We start from the raw sequence: 23,773 nt of genomic DNA, 5'->3' as shown, positions 1-23,773 counted from the left end.
CCACTCGTCCTGCCCTGAGCCCCTGCAAGCTCGTAGCGCTCGCTATGCTACTCTGATAAGGCATGTTAACTTTGATGAGGCATGCTATTTGTCTTAGTGAATCAAGCCGATTGTCTGGCCAGTGGCGGGGATAAGAATTTTGTGGTGGCCAGCACCGCCTCTGTTAAGAATGGGTCTTAACCTTCTGCCGCCCGCGTCACGCCAGTAGGCGTGGCCGCGGCGGCAGCCCCAGGACCGCCTAACGCCAATTGGCGTAAAGTCCTGGGGCTCTGTTTTGCATGAGATCGCGCGCATGGTGCGCGCGCATCTCATGCTCGGAGGGCGGAGCACCGCCCCGCCTTCAGTCTCCGAGCGGCTATTGCCGCTCGGGAGACTGTTAGACGGCGATCACGCCGTCTATTTACTTGGTGCAGCGCTGCGATGAGCAGCTGCACTGGGGACAGCCGTGTGACACGGCTGTCCCCATGGGGGACAAGAGAGCGATCGGCTCTCATAGGCAGAAGCCTATGACAGCCGATCGCCATAATTGGCTGGCTGTGGGGAGGGAGGGAGGGAGGGAGGGAGGGTAGAAATTTAAAGTAACAGTTTTTTTTTTTAAAACAAATAAAAACAATAATATTTATTAAAAAAAAAATAAACATGGGGGGAGCGATCAGACCCCACCAACAGAGAGCTCTGTTGGTGGGGAGAAAAGGGGGGGGGGATCACTTGTGTGCTGAGTTGTGCGGCCCTGCAGCTTGGCCTTAAAGCTGCAGTGGCCAATTTAGCTAAAAATTGCCTGGTCACTAGGGGGGTTTAGCCCTGCAGTCCTCAAGTGGTTAAAGCGAATGGGAACCCGATATATATATATATATATATATATATATATATATATATATATATATATATATATATATATATATATATATATATATATATATATATATATATAAAGTCAGATACTCACCTAAGGAGAGGGAAGGCTCGGTCCTAATGAGCCTTCCCTCTCCTCTCCTGGTGCCCGGTCCCGCGCAGGATCCCCTGTAGCAGTAGTCGACCGTTTCGGTCAAATACTGCCACCGACGAAGGGAAGTTTTGGTGGTCTTTGGAAGCACTTGGGCTCCCGAAGACTGGCCCGCTGCATACTGCGCATGCGCGAGTGCCCTCTATGACGCACTCGCGCGTGCGCAGTATGGAGCCGCCGGCCTTCGGGAGCCCGAGTGCTGCCTAAGACTTCCGAAGTCCCCGCGGCGGCGGATTTGCACGGAGGATTCACCGGGCACCGGGAGAAGAGAGGGTAGGCTAATTAGGACTCAGAGCCTTCCCTCTCCTTAGGGGAGTATCTGACTTTTTTTTTTTACATGGGGTTACATTAGCTTTAACCTCCTGGGCGATAATCCCGAGCTGAGCTCAGGGTATATCGCGCAGGAGGATTCCTCAGGCCCTGGTGGGCCGATTTGCATAATTTTTTTTTGTTACACGCAGCTAGCACTTTGCTAGCTGCGTGTAACTTCCGCTCACCGCGGATCCGCCGCTACCCGCCGTGCCGCACAGCACCCCCCCCAGACCCCTTGCGCAGCCTGGCCAATCAGTGCCAGGCAGCGCTGAGGGGTGGATCGTGACTCCCTCTGACGTCACGACGTCCATGACGTCGGTGACGTCATCCCGCACCGTCGCCATGGCGACCGGGGAAGCCCAGCAGGAAATCCCGTTCTGAACGGGTTTTCCTGCTTACTCTGATCGCCGAAGGCGATCAGAGTGGGTGGGGGGATGCCGCTGCGCAGCGGCTATCATGTAGCGAGCCCAGGGCTCGCTACATGATTTAAAAAAGAAAACATTTTAAAAAAAGTGCTGCGCCCCCTCCTGGGCGATGCAATTGTATCGCCCAGAGGGTTAAGGTACATACACACGGCTGATTTTTTCAAACGACCGGTCATTTGGACGTCAAGTCAGACGTGTGTACAAACGATCGTTCTGCTGATAAAACCTTTTAGCCTATCACATTGATAAGGTTGTGGCTATAGATAACTAGTGGACTCACCTCCAAATCAAGTAAATGGTCATGCGTTTACATACCCCTAGTTACCTTCTATCCTACCAAGCTGTTTTTACTAAGTGAATCTTTTTTTTTTCTTTAAAGGAGAACTGTAATGAGAGGTATATGGAGGCTGCCATATTAATTTCCTTTTAAGCAATACCAGTTGCCTGGCTGTTCTGCTGATCCTCTGTCTCTAATACTATTAGCCACAAACCCTGAACAAGCATGCAGCAGATCAGGTGTTTGACATTTTTGTCAGATCTGATAAAGATTAGCTGCATGCTTGTTTCTGGTGATTCACACTACTGCAGGCAAAAAACTCAGCAAGGCTTCCAGGCAACTGGTATTGCTTAAAAGGAAATCAATATGGCAGCCTCCATATACCTCTCACCTCTCTCTTACCTCTATACCGTTCTCCTTTAACAGGCCTTGCAGGGGTTGGTGATATTCTAGACATCCTACCAGTTTCTAGAGCAACTGCATATTCACCAATAGGGATTAACAATGAGAGGCAAATGTTTCAGAGTTCATGCAGAATTATGTACATTTTTATGCAAATATATGGAGAATGAAAATGGACCAATCAAGTCCCACCCAGGTTTATTTTGATTGGTCCATTTTCAAACTGCATATATTCTCATAAAAATGTACATAATTCAGCATGAACTTGGAAATATTTGCATCTCATCGATCACCCCTATTCACCAACAAAGCATTGTCTCAATTTGTGATGCTGACCTATATAAATGTTTTTAGTCGGCCTTTCTAGATCATCAGATCCCAGCTATTTTTAAGTTCTATTTTTCCTCTTTTTGATTTTCTTATGTAGGCATTTAGCGTCTATAAAGCAAACATTGTCAATGCAAAAGCAATAAACACAGCTTAAATACAGCAATAAGTAAAACAAAATACTATGGTTACAGTTGAGATGAAGGAAAAATGCAGAAGTGATGGTTACCTTCTCCCCCAGAATCCCTCAGCATTGTGTTGGCCACCACCACAATAGGCCTCTTCAGAACGTGTGCAAGTACAAACACGTGGACAGTTCCCATTCATCCATCTAAGTACCTGTGATCAGTTATCACGGCATCAGTACAATGCTGTGGTCATTGACAAAAGACAAAGTAAAGCACACCAAAAAAAAGAAAGCTTAATTAGTGGCGAAAAATAAGATATAGATCATTTTGTTGTGATAAAAAGTGATAAAGTTATTGGCAAATGAATGGGAGGATCGCTGAAAGGTGAAACTTGCTCTGAAAAACTTGTCAGTAGTGAAGTGGTTAAATAATACCCTTACTTACAGTGCTGCCCATAATTATTCATACCACTAACAAATTTTTACTTAAAGAGACTCCGTAACAAAAATTGCATCCTGTTTTTTATCATCCTACAAGTTCCAAAAGCTATTTTAATGTGTTCTGGCTTTCTGCAGCACGTTCTACTATCACCATCTCTGTAATAAATCAACTTATCTCTCTCTTGTCAGACTTGTCAGCCTGTGTCTGGAAGGCTGCCAAGTTCTTCAGTGTTGTGGTTCTGTGATGCATCTCCCCCCTCCAGGCCCCTCTCTGCACACTGCCTGTGTGTTATTTAGATTATGGCAGGTTCTCTCTGCTCTATTATCTTTTACAAGCTGGATAAATCCTCCTCTGAGCTGGCTGGGCTTTCACATACTGAGGAATTACATACAGGAAGAGCTGTCTGCACTCTGCAGGAAGAAAAAGCCTGACACTTCAGTGGAAGATAGCAGGGGGAATTAAACACACAAATGATCTCTTGAGATTAAAAAGGAAGGCTGTATACAGCCTGCTTGTGTATGAATGTATTTTCTATGTGTGGACATACTGTACATCAACCTACTTCCTGTTTTGGTGGCCATTTTGTTTGTTTATAAACAAACTTTTTAAAAAACTGTTTTTAACCACTTTTAATGCGGCGAGGAGCGGCGAAATTGTGACAGAGGGGAATAGGAGATGTCCCCTAACGCACTGGTATGTTTACTTTTGTGCGATTTTAACAATACAGATTCTCTTTAAAGCTACCTTTATTCAACCAGCAAGTATTTTTTTTGACGGGAAGTGACATGTGGTGTCTCCCAAAAGATAAGACCATGTACAAAAGGCATTATTGTGGGAAAAAAAAAGCTTTTATTTACATTTGAGCAAAAAGTGTCCAGTACAAAATTGTTCATACCCTTCTCAATAATTTAAAAAAGCCTTTATTGGCTATTACAGCAATCAAACTTTTCCTATAATTGCAAACCAGCTTTTTGCATGTCACCAAAGGAATTTTTGCCCATTCATTTTCAGCAATAAGCTCCAAATCTTTAGTTGGAGGGTCTTCTTGCCATCACCCTGATCTTTAGCTCCCTCCACAGATTCTCAATTGGATTCAAGTCAGGGCTCTGGCCAGGCCACTCCAAAACGTTAATGTTGTCTGCTAACCATTTCTTCACAATTTTTGCTGTGTATTTTGGGTCATTGGCATGCTAAAATGTCCACTGGTGGCCAAGGCCAAGTTTCTCTGCAGACTGCCTGGCGTCCTCCTTGATCTGCATCCATAGAACCCACTAGTGTGCAGTGTCCGTGGGATTGTCTGCCTTGAGACATTGCCACCAGCAGAGCCCAGATTTATCAGGATGGCTTTGGTGGTGATCCTTGGATTATTTTTCACCTCTCTCACTATCCTCCTGGCTAGCACAGATGTCACTTTTGGCTTCCGACCACATCCTCTGAGATTTTCCACAGTGCGGAACATCTTGTATTTTTTAATAATACTTTGCACTATAGCCACTGGAACTTGAAATCATTTAGAAATGTCCTTGTAGTCCTTTCCTGACTTGTGAACAGCCACAATGCGCAGCCACGGGTCCTCACTGAGCGCCTTTGTCTTAGCCATGACTGTCCACAAACCAACTGCAGAGAGCTGCTGCTTTCCACATGTTAAGTTGATTAAAGCAGCTGTTCCCAATTAATCAGGGTAATTAGGATGCTTCAGAACAGCTTGGACTATTTGGAATGGTATAAAACTTTGGATTTTCCCATAGACTGTGACAGTTTGTGAAGGGTATGAATAATTTTGGACTGGACACTTTTTGCGCAAATGTAAATAAAAGCTGATAATTTTTTCCCCCACAATAATGCCTCTTGTACATTATCTTATTATCTTTTGGGAGACACCTATGTAATTTCCTGTAAAAAAAATACTTGCTGGTTGAATAAAAGTAACTTTAAGTCAAAATTTGCCAGGGCTATGAATAATAATGTAGAAATCAGTTATTGGAAAAAAGTTTTTTATATATACATTTTCTATTCATTTAAAGATTGCTGGAAACATGTTTTTAGCTCCTATGGCCTGGCTTTGAGCTTAAATGGACTTTCGGAACTCAGCCATTCTATTGCCTTTAAAGATAGCACTGTTTCCTTTGGAACTGTTGACCAAAAGGTCTGCTTCTTTACTTATCTTGCTAATTCAGAAAGCATGAGTTCGGCAGCAGGTTACAGAGAGAGTTTTAAGAGTGTTAAAACATTTGCACTTGATAAATTACAATTGTTACTCTTCATCAGTGTCCAATTAAAGAATACTCCATAGTGATTTGATTCCTGATCTCATATAATTTTTAACATTACAATTACCGTATATACCGGCGTATAAGATGACCCCCCAAATTTTCCAGTTAAAATATAGAGTTTGGGATAAACTCGCCATATAAGACTACCCCTCTTCCAATGCGCACCAAATAAAAATTTAAAAACATATACTGGTGCTATGTATAAACAGATACTGGTGCTGTACTCTATGTGGTTCCCAGTATATAACCGTATATACGTGATTGTTTGGTTGGACTGGTCAGCTCTCCCTGTCTCCCTATTTATCAGAGAGGTATGGAAGAATAGATTGCGCAGTGCCCATAAAACACGCCTCTTTCACCCTTCTGGACCGCCCTTGTATCCTATTTACCTCCTTCTCTGCCTCTCAGAGCTCGCACATGTGCGCCTGCGCCGCTTCACTACAGTCCTCAGCAGCGAGGTCTGAGAGGCTGCAACAGGATAGGGCGTATCACCCGGCATCAATGACACCCGGCGTATAAGACAACCCCTGATTTTTCAGAAGATTTTCAAGGGTTAAAAAGTAGTCATACGCCAGAATATACAGTATCTTTAATGGATTGAATTCACATATATTTCAAATGCTTCATTTATCAAGCAAATCTGCTAGCTTTTCTTATTGAAATGTACCTGTCACCAGGGCTGTGGAGTCGGTACAAAAATCTTCTGACTCCTCAGTTATAAAATCACCGACTTCGACTCCACCTCCGACTCCGGGTACCCAAAATTGCTCCGACTCCTCGACTCCGACTCCACAGCCCTGCCTGTTACATATACAGTGGAACCTTTGTTTGTGAGCATTTCCCCGTAAGAATTAATGGAAACCCAGGTCATTCATTCCACAATTATGGTAAAATATAAAATAAGAAATGTAAACAAGACTTTTACAATAACTAACAGAATCATTGCCATCTGTTGGCTCACCCCAACCTTTTTTTTTTTTGTGTGGCTTGAACAAGAAACGTATCCACTGACAGTTGCTTTTGCCTACTCTTGAGATTTTGGCCTCGATTCATAAAGCATTACCTCATGCGTTAATGCTGAAAACAGCAGACTTTACCGACCACTTAGCAAAATGTCAATTCATGAAGGCTGTTACCGCATGAAAAGCTGACATTACCGACCAGGGAGATAAATTACCGACTTGGCTGTAGTTACCGACAACACGTCAGTAAATTGTCAGCAAATGTCAATTCATAAAGCCTTCAACAAGCGGTAAGCCTGGCGGTAGTTACCGACACCTCTAGTGAGGCGATAACAAGTTACCGACAGCTCTGATGAATGCAAAAGTGCAGAGAGCCGAAGTCTGTTTGAGTCATCAGTGGGGAGAGCCCTCTGTGAATCATTTGAGCAGGCAGGGAAAGACTGTGTGACTCATCTGTCTGAGTCATCAGTGGAGAGAGCCAGAGAGCCGTCTGTGTGAGTCATTTCTGCAGGGCAAAGAGAGAATTGAGACACTGCTCTACTCTACCGCTCAATGGGCTGCAGTAATTTACCGACCTCCAAGGGCAGCTGGGGAAATCTTTATGAATTAGCACACAGACCGGGAAAATACCGAGTGCGGTAGTTTCCCGGCAAGATTTTTTTTTAACGCACTGCTGTTTATGAATCGAGGCCTTTATGGAATTGTGACTTTGCATGGTCTTTACACTAATAGATTATGTACAATTAAGCACAATCCTGCAGTGCAAAAGGTAGAAGAACTATTAGCTCATTTGTAATGATATGACGTATGTATACTTTTTTTTGCTTGTATATCAAGTCAAAACTTCACGAAATTTTTGCTTGTACTGGAAAGAACTCTGAAACTAATTTACTCTCAATCCAAGGTTTTACAGTATATCAAAAGATTTGCACACACACTGGGCCTGATTCACAAAGCGGTGCAAAGTGTTTGCACACCTGTAAAAAGCCCTTTATCATGCCTAAACTCAGTTTAGGCGTGATAAAATGAAACTGGCGCGCAATCGCACGGTGCAGTGCGCGTGATGTACTCATTAAACCCTATGGGCGCTGCGTGCGGAATTGCGCGCGATAACCAGCACAAAGCGGTGCTAACTGCAAAGGTTATCGCGCCTAAAGTCTTTTAGGCGTGATAACTGAGTTATCACCGCTTTGTGAATCAGGCCCACTGTCTGATGGTGTACCACAAGACTGTTTTTGTACCTCTTCTCTTTCTATCTACACTTATGGCCTGGAACAATTAATATGCTTTTTGGGCTTCCAGAATCATCTCGAAGGCCCCGTTCCCATTACAAACGCGGACGGCCATGCGTGCGGAACGCAGCGCATGCGAACGCCCGCCATCCGCGTTTTGTATGCGTTGCGTGGCTGATCACATCACTGAAAAGTGAATGGGATAGCCACGCGTTTTTGCAAAAAATTTGTGCAGCATGCGTTCCCGGACTGCACAGGACTTCTCACAAGTGTCACCTCTTCTTTGGAACTCTCTCCCACAGCCAGATGAGAGACTGAAGCCAGTCACACTAGCAAAAAGTGATCAGAGAGAGGCTTTATTTTAATGCAATGCTATTTTTTAGGAATGGATCTGAGTGTGGATTCTAAAGAGCAACTGTGATAGTCTAATGCAATCTAATAAATGAAGATCTTAAAGGGAAGGTCCGAGCAACCTGAAATTAAAAAATCCACATACCTCGGGCTTCCTGCAGCCCCTGGCAGCTGTTCTGTGCCCTTGCCGCAGCTCCGGTGGCTCCCGGTCTCCTCTGGTGCAGATGCCGACCTCACCGGGTTGGCATCATCCTGCGCTCCCCTGCATTCCAGCATGCAGCTCACTGAGTCACACTGGCGTCATCCAGGCAGTACTGCGCCTGTGCAGTACAGTCGGGATAACGTCAGCGTGACTCTGAGAGCCGCTCGTGCAGGCGCAGTGGACATCGCCGGATGGGACCCTGGACAACCAGCGTCATCCATGTCATGGCGTCTGGGGGAGTCCCGATCCACCCCTTAGCGCAGGGGGGGGGGGCCTCTAACGCGGCGGGTAGCTTGTACACTCAGCTAGCAAAGTGCTAGCTGCGTGTAACAAAGCAAAAAGCGTGCAAATTGCCCCTCAAGGGGCTGAAAAATTCTCCGTGGCGGCTAAGCCTGAGCTCAGCTCGGGCTTACCGCTGAGGAGGTTAAGACAACTTTTTAGCATACTGCAATTGAAAAAGTACCAAAAAGTAGGCAAAAAAGTCCTGTCAATATTTTTCTGAGTGTTTAATTGGTTGCTGGTGGCTTTATGGACCTTATTCCACTGGGTGCTGGGTCTGTTTCCAAATTGGACGTGGCACTTCTGCTGTTGCGAAGCTGCAGTCAAACTTCCCCATGCTCCACAGATGGATCATTTTAAATCGTATGCTGGGAATACACGGGTCGTTTCTGCCGTGCATTTCTGCTCTCGATCGTTTTTTGCCACTCGATTCAGCTCTCGATTCTTATCTTCCTCTCGTTTTTCCTATCTTTTTCCATTCACTTATCAAAAAACGAGCAGCCAAAGAATCAAAAGTGAGATCGGACATTATAATTAATGTCGGACATTATCTATCGAACCATCTTATCAGCTTAAAAACGAACCGTGTATTCCCAGCATTACTCTGCAAGAAGCAGAACTTGATTAGAGGCTGTAGGGAATGGCCTAGGTTAGATTGTATGCTTGTATAGATAGCTGAGTATTAATGGTGTGTTTGAAGGCTCAAGGGGTAGAATAACAATGAATGTGATTTGGAAGGGGATAGGCTCTTGAGTCTAGTTAACCAAATGTGAGGAGGTGATTTTAGTGGAGGCCTGACCTGAAAATAAGAACGATGTACTGAGATTGTCAACCCTAACATAGGGCTTCCACCCATGATTACATGAGTCAGTTATTGGGATTGGACCAACTCAGTGGCAGACAAAGCCAACAGTAGGCCCCTGTGCAGAATGAATGTAGGGTCCCAATGTGAGTGGCCATAATTATGACAGATTGGATCAAAATAATGTTGGTAACATAAAAGTACATAAATTTTACAGATCTGACTGGTTTTCGACTAGTCCATCTTGTAATGGGAGAGTCTCAGGGTCTTTATATCCAAAAATATTTACTGATCGACAGTTGCTCAGTCCAAATGCCAAAAGAGTATAAAATGAATAGATAGGTTGGCTGACATGTTTGTACAGTATATATCCATTCTAAAGACTCGTACACACGGACCAACCAACTGCCTGATTATTGTCTGACTGCCTGATTAGTCAGTTGGACGATAATCAGGCATGTGTATGCGCACAAATGACTAGACGAGCAAATGTTCACAGACAGTTTGCCTAATCTAACCGCTGGGTCTATTCACACGACTGTTGGGTTGATATCGTGTAGTTGGTCACGTCTGTACAACTCGTTGAAATGACTTGTACTTGTTTTGAATGCGGCAGTATTGTGCAGTCCATCATTCTACTTGCGTGTGCAATGTGTAAATGAGTTGGTTGTTTAGTCATGTGGACATACAGGTAGTGCAGTTGGTCATAGTCAGGTTGTGCGGTTGGTCAGGTCGTGCGGTTGGTCATGTGCTTTGTGGACGTGTGTAGACGCTTAAGGATTGCTTTTGCAAAGAATAAAGAAGAAAGTGATAATATACTGTGACAAGATGGACTAGTGTAAAACCTGTCAGATTTTTACTTCATACTGAATGTGACAGTGTCATGGAGAGAAAAGTAATTCATAGTGCATTTTACTCTGGGAGAAATGTATTTTTAAAAGTATGTGTATATGTAGATTTCAACTTTTTGTGACAGTGGTCCTTTAAGTCCTCTGGAATATGATGACTGTGCAGGGAAGAATTCCATACTGCAGAGACAGTAAGCTGTGGACAACAGTCTGTGAAAACTGTGAGTATTTGGGCAGATGAAAGCAGTTTGTTTTCCACATAAAGTAAAAGCAGCTGGATTGAAGGGTGAGGTCACTGTCATCCCTAATGAAATATTCACTCCACTCGCTGGTAGCTCAGGAGACCCGGCCAAACCTCTCCATTTGGGCAGACCACACCACTGCAGGCAGAGGGATGCATTCTGTGTAGACTGTGAGGATCGAGATTTCTCTTCACTAGTGGGAAGAGAGCTGGGGAGGACTGGAAGAGGAATGACTAATGGAGAGACAAGCTTGTAGCCCCGTGCCCATGAATTTATACTTTACCGATCCACGGTTCCCAGAGTGCCAGCACTGAATTTCTGAATTGGCGTATAGCACGTGTGCAAAACACACGCCCCATGTCTATATGCCGGTAGTTACGTGGGGCACATGTGTGGAAATACAGTGCGGACACTGAGGGGACAGGTAAAGAATGGGCACCAGGGGGCACATACAACTTTTGGAAGGACAGCGGTAGGGGGTCTCCGTTGCTTTCATCATTCATGTTTATTGAACGCTGTTACCGCCACGCACTGCATCAACCACGCTGACCCGAGATTTCCCAGCATGCCTAATCAATACATTCCACCAATTTCAGCCTCAATTTGGTCTTACTTTTGATAGGGCATGCACTTGGCGGCACCAGTGTTGCCCAATTCAAACATAATTAACAAATTGGATAGTCACTCAAGTTGACAGATGTACAGCCACCTACAGTCTGCTTCACCTCCACACACACCAAACCCCCAGAAATATTAATACCTCACTAATCATATTATGCATGTACTGTATACAATTACAGTGCTCTGCCTCCTTGCATTTGAGCTGTACACAGGCAGACATTACTACATACTCTATGTACAGCACCACACAGGTTCCTTCTTCCTTCATCTATAGTCTCTCCTTCATCCTCCACCATGCTGTGTGTTCCCCGGTGATAATGAAATGCAGAGCAGCTACTCGGGCACTAATGATAGGCCGAAGCTATATACCTGCATGGGAAGGTAATCGAGCTGTGGTCACGTGTGGTTGCATGCGGTCACCTGTCACTGCGTGCACCATCCTCAGCGGTGAAACCGCGCAGCACATGACGTCACAGACATCACGGGCTCTCCGACGATCCGCTCCTCGCAGACTCAGCGGTGGCGGCAGCAGAGAGGGACGGACGTGTTTGTGGACGGCAGCTTCCCCAGCCCCGCACATTGGCTCATTCCAACTAGACATGAGAGACCGAGCGGCTGACCCAACAGTAACTACACCCGGAGCTCCCCCTGGTGGCGGGAATGGCAAGATGGAAGTATTACTGTGAGTAAAAATTACCATAACAGACCTGACCGGGGCAGTCTCCACTCAAATCAAATCAAATCAAATCAAAGATAGCTTTATTGGCATGACCAAGATTCATTACAGGTATTGCCAAAGCAAGGGGAAATAGGGGACATGGGAGGGGGTGGGGTAGGGGGACAATGGCTAAGCAGTCAGTGGACATTTTTAGGTTTACAGTTCTGTTATGCTCCTCTCAGTCTGTGGCATGCTGTGACATAGTGTGCAGCGATTGTCACTGTGGATTCCTCTTCTCCTAGTAGGATATATGTTTTTCTCTCATCTTCTAGTGTGAGAAAGTCTGGGAATAGTTCCGACAATTTCTTAAAGTAAGTGTCCCTGGTTGCAGTATATTTGGGGCAGTGCAGCAGGAAGTGGCTTTCATCCTCAAGGGTCTTCTGCTCACAGTGTTTGCATAGTCTCTCTTCCCTGGGTTTGTACGTCTGTCTGTGTCTCCCAGACTCTATTTCGAGGTTGTGAGCACTCAATCTGTATACACTCAGGATTTTCCTCTCTTGAGAGTTTTGCAGCTTTTCCAGGTATGGGGCCATTTTATATTCTCTTTGTAGAGACTGGTATATGGCTAGCTTTTGTGACTGTTTTATTTCACTCCTCCATTTTTCCACATAGTTTTCTTTGCTCTTAGCTGTGGTGTGTTTTATCTGGACTTTTGTTATGACCTGTGGGTCGGGGGTTGGAGGGAGTATAGAGCTGACCACGACTTTCAGTGCACACGGCTTTTCTTGGTCTTCATTGTGCAGCATGGCTTTGTAGTGGGGTGAGTCGGGGCTGCTGCTCTGTAGGTGGGCCCAGAAGGACAACACTCTCTTCTGTACCTCAAGCAGTAATGGGAATCTCCCCAGCTCAGCTCGGCAGGCATTGTTTGAGGTACTCCGATGGACATGGAGAAGGTGTTTGCAGAACTCAAGGTGGAATATTTCTGTTGGGCTGGATTCCCATTTTGATTGGTCTGGGTAGGTGGTGGGGCCCCATACTTCACTTCCATACAGTAGGATTGGGGTGATGACACTGTCAAAAACCTTCAGCCAGACCTTTACTGGTGGTTTGAGGTGGTACAGTTCTTTCCTGATGGCATAGAACGTTCGGCATGCTTTGGCTTTTAGGGCCTCCATGGCTGACTTAAGGCTTCCTGATTGGTTGATTTCCAGACCAAGGTAGGTATATTTATCGGTTCTGCTGATTTCACAGTCATTGAGTATAAAGGATGGGCTCTGGGCTGACCTGTTTTTCCTCTGGAACACCATGGTTTTGGTTTTCTTTAGATTAATGGGGAGTGCCCATGTTGTGCTAAATTTCTCCAGGGTTTCTAGGCTGTCTTGTAGGCCTTCTTTAGTTGGTGATAGCAGTAAGAGGTCATCTGCATACAGTAAGAATTTCACTGTTGTGTCGTGCAGGGTGAGTCCTGGTGCTGATGAAGCCTCTAGGGCTGAGGCTAATTTATTGATGTATATGTTGAAAAGTGTTGGACTCAGGCTGCAACTGTCTTACCCCCCGACCCTGGAGGAAAAAAGGTGTTCTTTTCCCATTTACTTTCACACTGCACTTGTTCCCAGTGTATGAGCTCTTTATGACATCATATGTTTTCCCTCCTATTCCGCTCTCTAGGAGTCTCAGGAACAAACCTGGATGCCACACTGAGTCAAAAGCCTTTTTAAAGTCCACAAAGCAGGCAAATATTTTTCCCTTTCTTCGTCTGTGTACATGGTGCTTGATAAGGGTGTGCAGGGTGTAGATGTGGTCGGTGGTGCGATGGTTTGGCATAAAACCTGCTTGGCTCTTACTGATAACATTGTGCTGTGTGAGAAAGGTGAGGATTCTCTTATTCAGGATGCTGTTGAACAGTTTTCCCAGTGTGCTGCTCACACAGATGCCTCTGTAGTTGGCTGGGTCATAGCGATCTCCACTCTTGTAAATGGGAGTTATAAGTCCTTCATTCCAGACCTCAGGGAAGTAACCGGCGTACAGGACCAGGTTGAATAGTTTCCATATTGCAGCATGGATTTCTGTGGTGCCAGATCTGATCATTTCTGATAGGATTCCATCTGTGCCACTAGCTTTTTTGCCTTTCATGGATTGTATCTTCTCTTTTATTTCCTCCAGTGTGAAAGGTGTGTCAAGTGGGTTTTGAAAATCTTTCACCTTCTCCTCCAGGTTCTTTAATTTGCTGAATATTTGTTCTTGTTCTGGGCTGAGTTCTTTTATAGGAATGTCTCTGTATAGGTCTTTGAAGTATTGTAGCCAGACTTGGCCATTTTGGATATGCTGATTATTTTGTTTGGGTTTTTTGCCAATTTGTTTCCAGGTCTCCCAAAAGGAGTTGTCTTGCAGGGATTCTTCAAGCCGTTCGAGTCGATTTTGGATGTGATTTTGTTTTTTCTTTTTAATGGTCGCTTTATATTGACGTTGTGCGGCGTCATGTGCTGTCCTCAATTCCATGGTGTTTGGATGTCTGTGTTTTTTGTTTGATATGGCTCGTAGGTTGTTTCTTAGTGACTTGCATTCACTGTCGAACCATTTGTTTGAGTTTTTCTTTGATGGTCTCTTTTGGGCAGTCCTTCTTATGTTGGCCATTTCTGCAATGGTGTGTAATATCTGGTTGAAGTACTTTGCTGCTTGCTGCACACCTTGTTGATCAGGGTTGTAGGTATACGTTTGGTAGTCCAGAAGTAGCTGTATTGCTTCTGGTCTGTTGAGAGTCTCCTTGTACTTTATGGTTGATTCTCTGGACCATTTAAAAGTGGGTGGTAGGTTACACAGGCTTCCTGGATGTTGTTGTACAGAGGGTTTGCTTGGGGAATTGATGTATAGTAGGATTTGGTTGTGGTCTGACAGGTGTGATTGTGGGGTGACTATGAGAGCGCGGATGCTTGCAGGGTCCATGTCACTGATGGCATAGTCCACCACACTGCTACCTACATGGGAATTTAGTGTATATCTCCCTAGAGAGTCCCCCTTGGTTCGGCCGTTAAGGATGTGAAGTCCTAGACCTTTGCAGAGGTGCAGCAGTTGTTTCCCATACTTATTGACTGTGCTGTCATAGCTGTTTCTATCTTTCTGTGTGGTTTCAGGGTACTGGGTCTCAGGTCCAAATATATGGAAATTGCCTTCTGAGGTGAGGTAGTCTTTTTCTGTTCCTGTTCTGGCATTTAGGTCACCATAGATGAGTATTTTCCCCAAGGTTTGGAAGTGAGCAGCTTCCCTTTGTAGGACTTGGTAGCTCTCTGGATTAGAGTATGGTGATTCTGCTGGTGCAATATATGCTGCACAGAGGTAAATGTCAGTCTGAGAAGAGATGATGGGGCTGCTTAACTTTAACCAGATGTGGCTCTTTCCTCTCTTCACTGGTTTGATGTATTCTTGGAGCTCCTCCTTATACCAGATTATAATCCCTCCTGAGCAGCGGCCCTGCTTGATATGTTTGTGTTTCTGGGCTGCGACAGTGAATTCCCGATAACCAATGGGTACTGATGACTCATCCTCTGTCTGGGTCCATGTCTCTAAGAGGATCTGTATGTCCACCTTTCTTAGTCTTTCTTCAAAGTCTGGGTCGTTTATTTTGGTTCCAAAAGCTGAAGCATTCAAGCCTTGAATATTCCAGCTGCTAATTATGAGGGGTTTCATATTGTGTTTGGTTTTGTTTACCTTGTAATGAGCTGTTTATAGGGCAGTCAGTTTTCCACAGTCCATCCTTCAGCATATTGTGTGTGGCAAGAAGCAGTTTCCTTAGTTCTTCTGCAATGTCAGTGCTCTGTGGTGTTATCTCAGTTGTAGGTCTTGTGGTGGCTGGGTTCCTCCTCTGTTGCCATCTCAGGGGATTCACATTTTGGTTTACAGAGCGATTTAGGTTATGCCTTTTGGGGGTAGTCTGGCTTGGATCGGCTGGTGCTGCCGCTGTCTGCGGTCTGGGTGTCAGGGGCCTCTTAAGCACCAGGTCTTTAAACTCTTTTGCCAGCAGGCTCACTCCTCGCTTATTGAGGTATTTATTGTCATACAGATGCTGATCTGATATAGAGAAATGTTCTGCCAGTTGTAGGTTTGCTGATGGGCTGATTTTGGTAGTCAGCTGCTTATTTATATCCTGGATTGTCTGTGGAGAGATGTCTTTTCTTGGTAGCAATTTAGACAAAATGATTTTGGAGCTAGGGAATTGTTTTTCTGTGGCCATTATTAAGGAGCACAGTTTGTCTGCAATGAGGTCTTGTCTATTGTCCAGGTTGTTTGTCCCTGTATGTATGATTATATGCTTAGGGGCAGTGAAGTTTGGCTTGTTTATGACCTCTGCTGCTTTTTCAATTGTTGGGCAGGGTATTGTTTTAACATGTTTCCCAGGAAAAAGACGTCTTGTATTGATGTATTTTCCATTAGAATCAATTATCAGTGCTATGTCAAAGCTTGGTCTCTTTGGCTGGAGTCTCTCTGCAGAGGTGTTATTGCTGTTCTTTGAACTTTGAGATGTGTTTTCCGTTTGCTTTGTTTCATGGTCCTGTGAACTTGAAATGTAGATCTCTTGATTTGTTTCTCTGGGGTGTGTTTGTGGAGCCGTTTCCCTGGGCTGGATGTTTATTTGTTTAAGGCTTGCAATCTCTTGTTTAAGCTGGTTGTTTTCAGCTTGCAGTATTTCAGTTGCATCTTTGAGTGACTTCAAATCCGTTTTTAGTTGGTTAATTGTAATCTCATTGTCATTTTTGTTTTTTGCAATCTGCTCTCTGAAAAGGTGAAAGTCTCTTTCCAATTCAGATAAACTGTCCTTGAGGGTGTCTTGTGTGGGATGTGATGTTTTCACACCAGATGCAGCCTTCATCTGGAGGATGGTTTGGTAGGTATATGTCCACTGTTAATGGCATCAGGATCTGGCTGGTTTTCTATTTGACTTATTACTTGATTTTGCATGTGAGGATACAGCTTTTCAAACTCCTCCAGGTAGTGTTGTACACCTTGTATCAGGATTGTGCCAGTGTGGTACACGCTAACAGTCAGCAAAACAGTCTCTGAGTCCTCCTGATCCATAATTCTTATTTGTTTCCCTTTTGGTATACTTCCTAATTCAGTGTTCTTGAATTGGTGGCAGATAGCATTATGCCAGGCCTCGGTTTCCTCTGTGTGGAATAACAGATCTGTTTTTATTCTGGGTTTAGATGAGAAGTCTGCATAAAGAGTCTCTGGGTTTTCTTGAATTATTTTCTGTTTTTGAGCTTTCTTAGCTTTCTTGCTTTTGCTCTTGGGTGTGTAAACAATCTCCAGGGTGTCAGACAGAGACCCCCTGCTGGCTGTGCTGGGCTCATCTGTAACATGGCTAGTCTTTTGTTCTGCTGGTTTTAAGCTTTCCATTGTAAAATGGCTAAGTAAACTGTTCTTATTTCTATAGAGAATGTAATATTTAGCAGAATGCCCTTACCTCAAAGGACTCAGTTCTGCAGACTTGGCCGATTCTGGAGATGGTTTCTGCTGTTAGGATCTGTTGGTTGACAGGATTTGGTTTGCTGCTGCTGCTTGCTTTCCTTTGATCTTCTCTGCTTTTCCTCTGAGTGGTCCAGCTTGATAATCCTTTTTGGTGTCTTTTTATTGTTTTCCCTTCTTTTCATTCAGATTTCATTCAGATTGTTTGCATTATAAGCTTTAGTCTTCCATAGGTTGCTTCATTTTTCAGATTATTTCCCTTTAGTTGCTCATTGCAAGGTAAAATTAGGTGGGTTTTCAGGAGCTCATGCTTAGAGCTGCTTAGAGCTGCTTAGAGCTAGGTTATATCTCACCCAAGTCCCAAATCTCCCCCTCCCAGTATAGACAGCGGGATGTAGTACCTCCACCGCTCCCCCCCCCCCCCCCCATAGGTTACCACGTGACCCCTGCACGCTATAGTAGAGATGGGAAGTTCGGATCTTTTCAATGATCCGGATGATTCGAATCGGGTCATTGAAAAGATCCGGATCTTTGATCCGAATCTCGGATCATTTTACTACCGAAGCATTCGGGGGTGAAATGAACAGCAGGACAGGTCTGTGGATAGGAGAAGGGGAGGGGGTGGACACACAGAGAAGGGGAGAAGATGGACAGAGGGCAGGGAGTGGACAGAGATGGGAGGAGGGACGAGCAGAGAGCAGAAATGTTTGCTTGCAGGGACGCATCTAGGGGGGGGCAAGCGGGTCTTTTGCATCAGGCGCAGTTTGTTAAATTCTTAAAAAGGCGGCAAAATTTGGATGGGGAATGGCAGTTTAGGCGCCAAAACCTGACCTTGCCCCAGACGCAACTTGGTCTAGATCCGTCCCTGTTTGCTTGCACACAATACCCACATGCTGCAATCATATGCTTTACATATATTTCACCTATATGTTCATCATAGGGCAGCACGGTGGCGTAGTGGTTAGCTCTCTCGCCTTGCAGCGCTGGGTCCCTGGTTCGAATCCCAGCCAGGGCACTATCTGCAAAGAGTTTGTATGTTCTCTCCGTGTCTGCGTGGGTTTCCTCCGGGCACTCCGGTTTCCTCCCACATTCCAAAAACATACGGATAAGTTAATTGGCTCCCCCTAAAAATTGGCCCTAGACTACAGTACTTACACTACATAATATAGACATATGGCAATGGTAGGGATTAGATTGTGAGCTCCTTTGAGGGACAGTTAGTGACAAGATATATATATATATATACACTGTACAGCGCTGCGTAATATGTCGGCGCTATATAAATACTAAATAATAAAAATAATAATCTGTGTCGCACAGTGAAAGAAAGCATTCCCCAAAGCATTCCCAGAAGTGAAGTGCAGCTGTTTAGTGCCGAGTGCAGGAGGATCATATTGCCCTGCAATCACAGTGTCTGCAAAGTTACTGAGCTGTGCTGAGCTGAGCCAAAAGCTTCCAATGTGTTCACTGTGCACCAACTACAGAACAGTCAGCCTATAATGAGAAGCACGTTATAGCCAGTATGTGTGCTCTACACACATCTGGCAGTGGCACCGATGTCCCCTCTCTCTCATCTACCTGTCCCTGCAGCAAGGCTGTCTCCCCTCCAACAGAGTGATCCATCTCAGCTCTGCTTCCAGGACCCTGCTGCCTGCTGAGAGGGGGCGTGTCGCTCATGGCCCCACCCCTTTTGCGATCCGAATCACTCATTTTGATGATTCGGATGATTCGACTCACAAAATAGATTAGGATCAAAGATCCGAATCGTTCATGATCCGGACAAAACTACGCTATAGGCAGCCAGAGCTTCCCCACCTTGTAAATGCCTAATTATCCTTTTCTCGATATATATATATATATATATATATATATATATATATATATATATATATATATATATATATATATATATATTTTATAGTTATCTGCAGTGAATGTGTTGATCATTTTACAATTACATTGACATTTTTGTGCATTTGGAAGTAGCTGAGTTCATTTGTAGCGCGCGCAGTTTCTGCACCTGCTGGGCTTGTATTGAAATATATACCTGAATGGGAAGGTAATCGAGCTGTGGTCACCTGTCACTGTGTGCGCCATCCTCAGCGGTGAAACCGCGCAGCACATGACATCAGACATCACAGGCTCTCTGACGATCCGCTCCTCGCAGATTTGGCGGTGGCGGCAGCAGAGAGGGACGGACGTGTTTGTGGACAGCAGCGACCCCAGCCCCGTACATTGCTCCTTCCACAAGTTAGACATGAGACAGAGCGGCTGGTCCACCAGTAATCGCACCCGGAGCTCCCCCTGGTGGCTGGCAGCGGGAATGGTAGGATGGAGGCACAGGATGGAAGTATTACTGTGAGTAAAATTTACCATAACAGACCTGACCGGGGCAGTCTCTACTCTAGGTTATATTTCTCCCGGGTCCCGAACCTCGCCCTCGCAGTATAGGCAGTGGGATGCAGTACCCCTCCCCCTTCAGTATAGGTTACCACGCAGGGTCGGACTGGGCCACAGTAGTACAGTTTTTTCCCTCGGTGGGCCCCCCCCTCCAGGTCTCTGGTGGGCCCCCCCTCCTTGTCTGACAGAGCTCCAATTGCTGCCTGCAGCACAAAAATTCTCTTCTCAGTGCTGTAATCCCTCATGCTAAGAGCAGTGGCGTAGCTAAGGTGCTATAGGCCTCGATGCAAATTTTACAATAGGGTCCCCCAAGCACTCTATACATAACAATTGATACCACGCACCGAAACCTGCCAATGGCAACTACAGTGTCAGAGGTGCAAGAAGGGTATGGGGAATAGCTTGTTAATGACTACCACTTGTAACGATCGGTGTAACACAGAGAGGGTCTGATTACCGGTGAACTGCAGTATCACCGAGAATACAGAATATACTCGATTATTGATGATCTGCAGTATCGCCGATAATCAGATATATCTACTAACCTCTGGACACCTAAGATAACAAGTGAGTGTTAAGTGCAACAGCACTACGAAGAGTACTGCACAGTAGTATATTCCTTCCGTTGGCCTAGACTCTCCCGGGGGAGGAGCTAGGCTGAGAGTAGGAAGGACAGAGTGTGAGTGATACCAGGGAGAGGGTGTCACTAACAGGTCTGGGAACTGCCTCTAACAGTAAGGTCAGTTCTCGAGGTCGGGCAAGCCAGGTTGTTAACACACAGACAGATAAGGTACAGATTCAGGAGACAGATACGGAATCCAATGAACAGGCAGGGTTTGGCAACGGAGTATCAGAATAGCAAGGTACAGAATCAGGATGCAAATACAGAGTCCAGGAACGAGCAGAGTTTGGCAACAGAATATCAGAAATAGCAAGGTACAGAATCAGAGTTCAGAGGAATAGTCAGGCAGGCAGAAGGTCATAACAAATAATACAGTTCAATATTCCTAAAGCTAAAGTGTGAGGTTCGTGATCGTCAACACCTTTGGAAACTATGCTAGAACACAGATACAGACAAGGCCTGAGTGCTACCACGTAGTGATCGCAACGCCAGACACCAGAGTAATGACCAGCACCCAGTATATATACACCAGTGCTCTCCAGCACCTCCCTTAAGTGCTGGACCAATGAAAGTTGCTGCAATTGTCAGCTGACCGGCCTGGTCAGCTGACCCTCCTCTGACTGCCATAAAGGCCCTGCCTCTCTGCGCGCGCACGCGTCCTTCTAAACCAGTGTGGATTATCAGTTCCAGCCACACCAGTCATGTGTTGTAATGTTGTTGCTGTATGGGATGCGAAATCCGCCGCCACGCTGTCTGAGCGTGCGGCGTTTCCTCCGCATTCCGCCTTACTGAGAGAAGCAGGCCTATGCGTACAAACCGCCGTGTCAGACGCGGCGGTTTCTCCGCGTTCCACTATGCCAGCCGCGGAAACAGCCGCCTCATCTTGCGTCCATGCGGCGGCTTTTCCGCGTTTCTTCACAGTACCCCCCCCCCCCCCTGAGGAGTGGACTCCGGACAGCTCCTTCCAGGCTTTTCAGGATGTAAAGCGGGGAATTCACTTTTCAGTTTGTCAGCATGCATGCGACCTTCAGGTACCCATGATCTCTCCTCAATACCATACCCTTTCCAATGAACCAGATATTGTACTGAGTTCTGAACTATGCGTGAGTCTAAAATCTTCTCTACTTCGTACTCAGGTTGGTCATCTATCATCACAGGAGGAGGAGGAGTGGGACCCACATGGACTGCTGGCTTAAGCAGAGACACGTGAAAGGATCTTACGCCACGCATACTGGCAGGAAGATCAATGGCATAAGTAACATTGTTGATCTTTCTAGTTACTGGAAATGGACCCACAAACCTGGGCCCCAACTTGGCTGAAGGCTGTTTTAAGTTTAAGTGACGTGTGGATACCCAGACTAAGTCTCCTGGTTGAAATTTCCACTCTAAAGAACGTTTTTTGTCAGCTTGACCTTTCTGACTTTGAAACGCCTTCCCCAAATTATTTTCCACGATCCCCCACACGTCCTTAAATGACTTTTGCCAGGCCTCCAGAGCTGGGAACGGAGTGGAAGCGATTGGCAATGGGGAAAATTTTGGCAGCTTCCCAGTAACTATCTGAAATGGACAGAATCTCGTGGACGAACTTTTCAAATTATTGTGCGCAAATTCTGCGAAGGGCAAAAACTTCACCCAATCGTTTTGCGCTTCTGCAACGTAACACCTCAAAAATTGTTCTAACGATAGGTTGACCCTCTCAGTCTGACCATTGGTCTGTGGGTGGTAGCCCAACGAAAATGACAGTTCCATGCCCATTTGGTGACAGAATGCCCTCCAAAATCTCGAAACAAATTGGACTCCCCGATCTGACACAATGTTTTCCGGAATGCCATGCAAACGGAAAACATGGATGATGAATAAATCGGCCAACTCCTGGGCCGAGGGGAGTCCTTTTAAGGGCACAAAATGGGCCATTTTACTAAAACGGTCGACTACCACCCAAATGACCGACATGCCCTCAGACCTGGGAAGTTCACCCACAAAATCCATGGACAGGTGGGTCCACGGCTCACTTGGGGTGGGTAAGGGCTGCAACGTTCCCACAGGTGCCAGCCGGGAGGGCTTACTTTTTGCACACACTGGACACTCTCTAACAAATTCCTTGCAATCCGCTGCCAGAGAAGGCCACCAAGCGCACCTGGCAACCAGATCCTGTGTTCTGGAGGCCCCAGGGTGTCCCGCATTTTTGTGGGAATGGAACATTTGTAAGATCTGGAGACCGAATGGCAGTGGTATAAACATAACCCCTTCAGGCTTCCCCTCCGGGGTGTCCTGCTGAAAGGGCCCTAAGGTCTCCCTCCAGTCTTTCCATGTCTCAGTTGTTGCTAGTATCAGTTTCTGCGGAACAATGGTCTTTGGGGTAGAGGGCTGTGCTGTCTCTGGCTCAAAACATCTGGACGGGGCATCTGCCTTAATGTTCTTGCTACCTGGAGTGTACGTAATTATGAATCTGAACCTCGAGAAAAACAAAGACCATCGAGCCTGACGGGGGCTTAATCTTTTAGCTCCCTCAATGTATTCCAAATTTTTGTGATCAGTGAAAACTGTGATCATATGTTCTGCTCCTTCCAACCAATGACGCCATTCCTCAAAGGCTAACTTAATGGCCAGGAGCTACCTGTTGCCTATGTCGTAGTTTCTCTCTGCCGGAGAGAACCTACGAGAAAAATAGGCGCATGGGTGTAATCTACCCTGCAACCCTGATCGCTGAGACAGCACAGCCCCTACCCCAACCTCCGAGGCGTCCACCTCAACAATAAAGGGGTAGCAAGTGTCAACGTGCCGTAGGATGGGTGCAGAGCAAAACAAATCTTTTAACGTGGAGAACGCTTGCAGAGCTTCTGGAGACCAATGGGTAGTATCTGCCCCTTTTTTGGTGAGACTAGTGAGGGGTGCAATGACAGTGGAGTACCCTTTTATGAACCTTCTATAGTAATTGGCATAGCCCAAGAATCTCTGCAGAGACTTTAACCCCACGGGTTGAGGCCACTCCAACACAGCAGAGACCTTGGCAGGGTCCATAGAAAGGCCCGAGGTGGAAATTATGTACCCCAGAAAAGTGACGTATGTTACCTCGAAGATGCATTTTTCCAATTTAGCGTAAAGCATGTTCTGCCTTAGTTTGTCCAATACTAATCGGACGTGTGTCCTGTGCTCAGGGAGAGTGTTTAAAAAAATAAGTATATCGTCAAGGTATACTAACACGAATTTGCCCAACACCTCCCTGAATACCTCATTGATTAGTTCTTGAAAGACGGCCGGGGCGTTACACAACCCGAAGGGCATCACCAGGTATTCATAATGCCCGTCGGGTGTGTTAAAGGCCGTCTTCCATTCATCGCCCTTTCTGATTCGCACCAGGTTGTGTGCACCCCGTAAATCCAATTTCGAGAAGATCTTAGCGTTGGTGACCTGCGTGAATAAATCGTCTATCAAGGGTAACGGATAGCGATTTTTTACTGTAATCTTATTCAGCCCCCGGTAATCAATGCATGGCCGCAGGCCTC

The 23,773-nt window shown here is 45.6% G+C and overlaps 1 pseudogene; it reads right to left on the bottom strand.

Annotated features, from left to right (window-relative positions):
* Positions 1 to 23,773, bottom strand: part of LOC137547341 (OTU domain-containing protein 7B-like) — a 123,298-nt pseudogene that overhangs the window by 48,337 nt on the left and 51,188 nt on the right.

This window comes from Hyperolius riggenbachi, chromosome 1 (assembly GCF_040937935.1).
Source record: "Hyperolius riggenbachi isolate aHypRig1 chromosome 1, aHypRig1.pri, whole genome shotgun sequence".
Taxonomy (NCBI): Eukaryota; Metazoa; Chordata; class Amphibia; order Anura; family Hyperoliidae; genus Hyperolius; species Hyperolius riggenbachi.
This window is presented reverse-complemented; position numbering and strand designations above follow the sequence as displayed.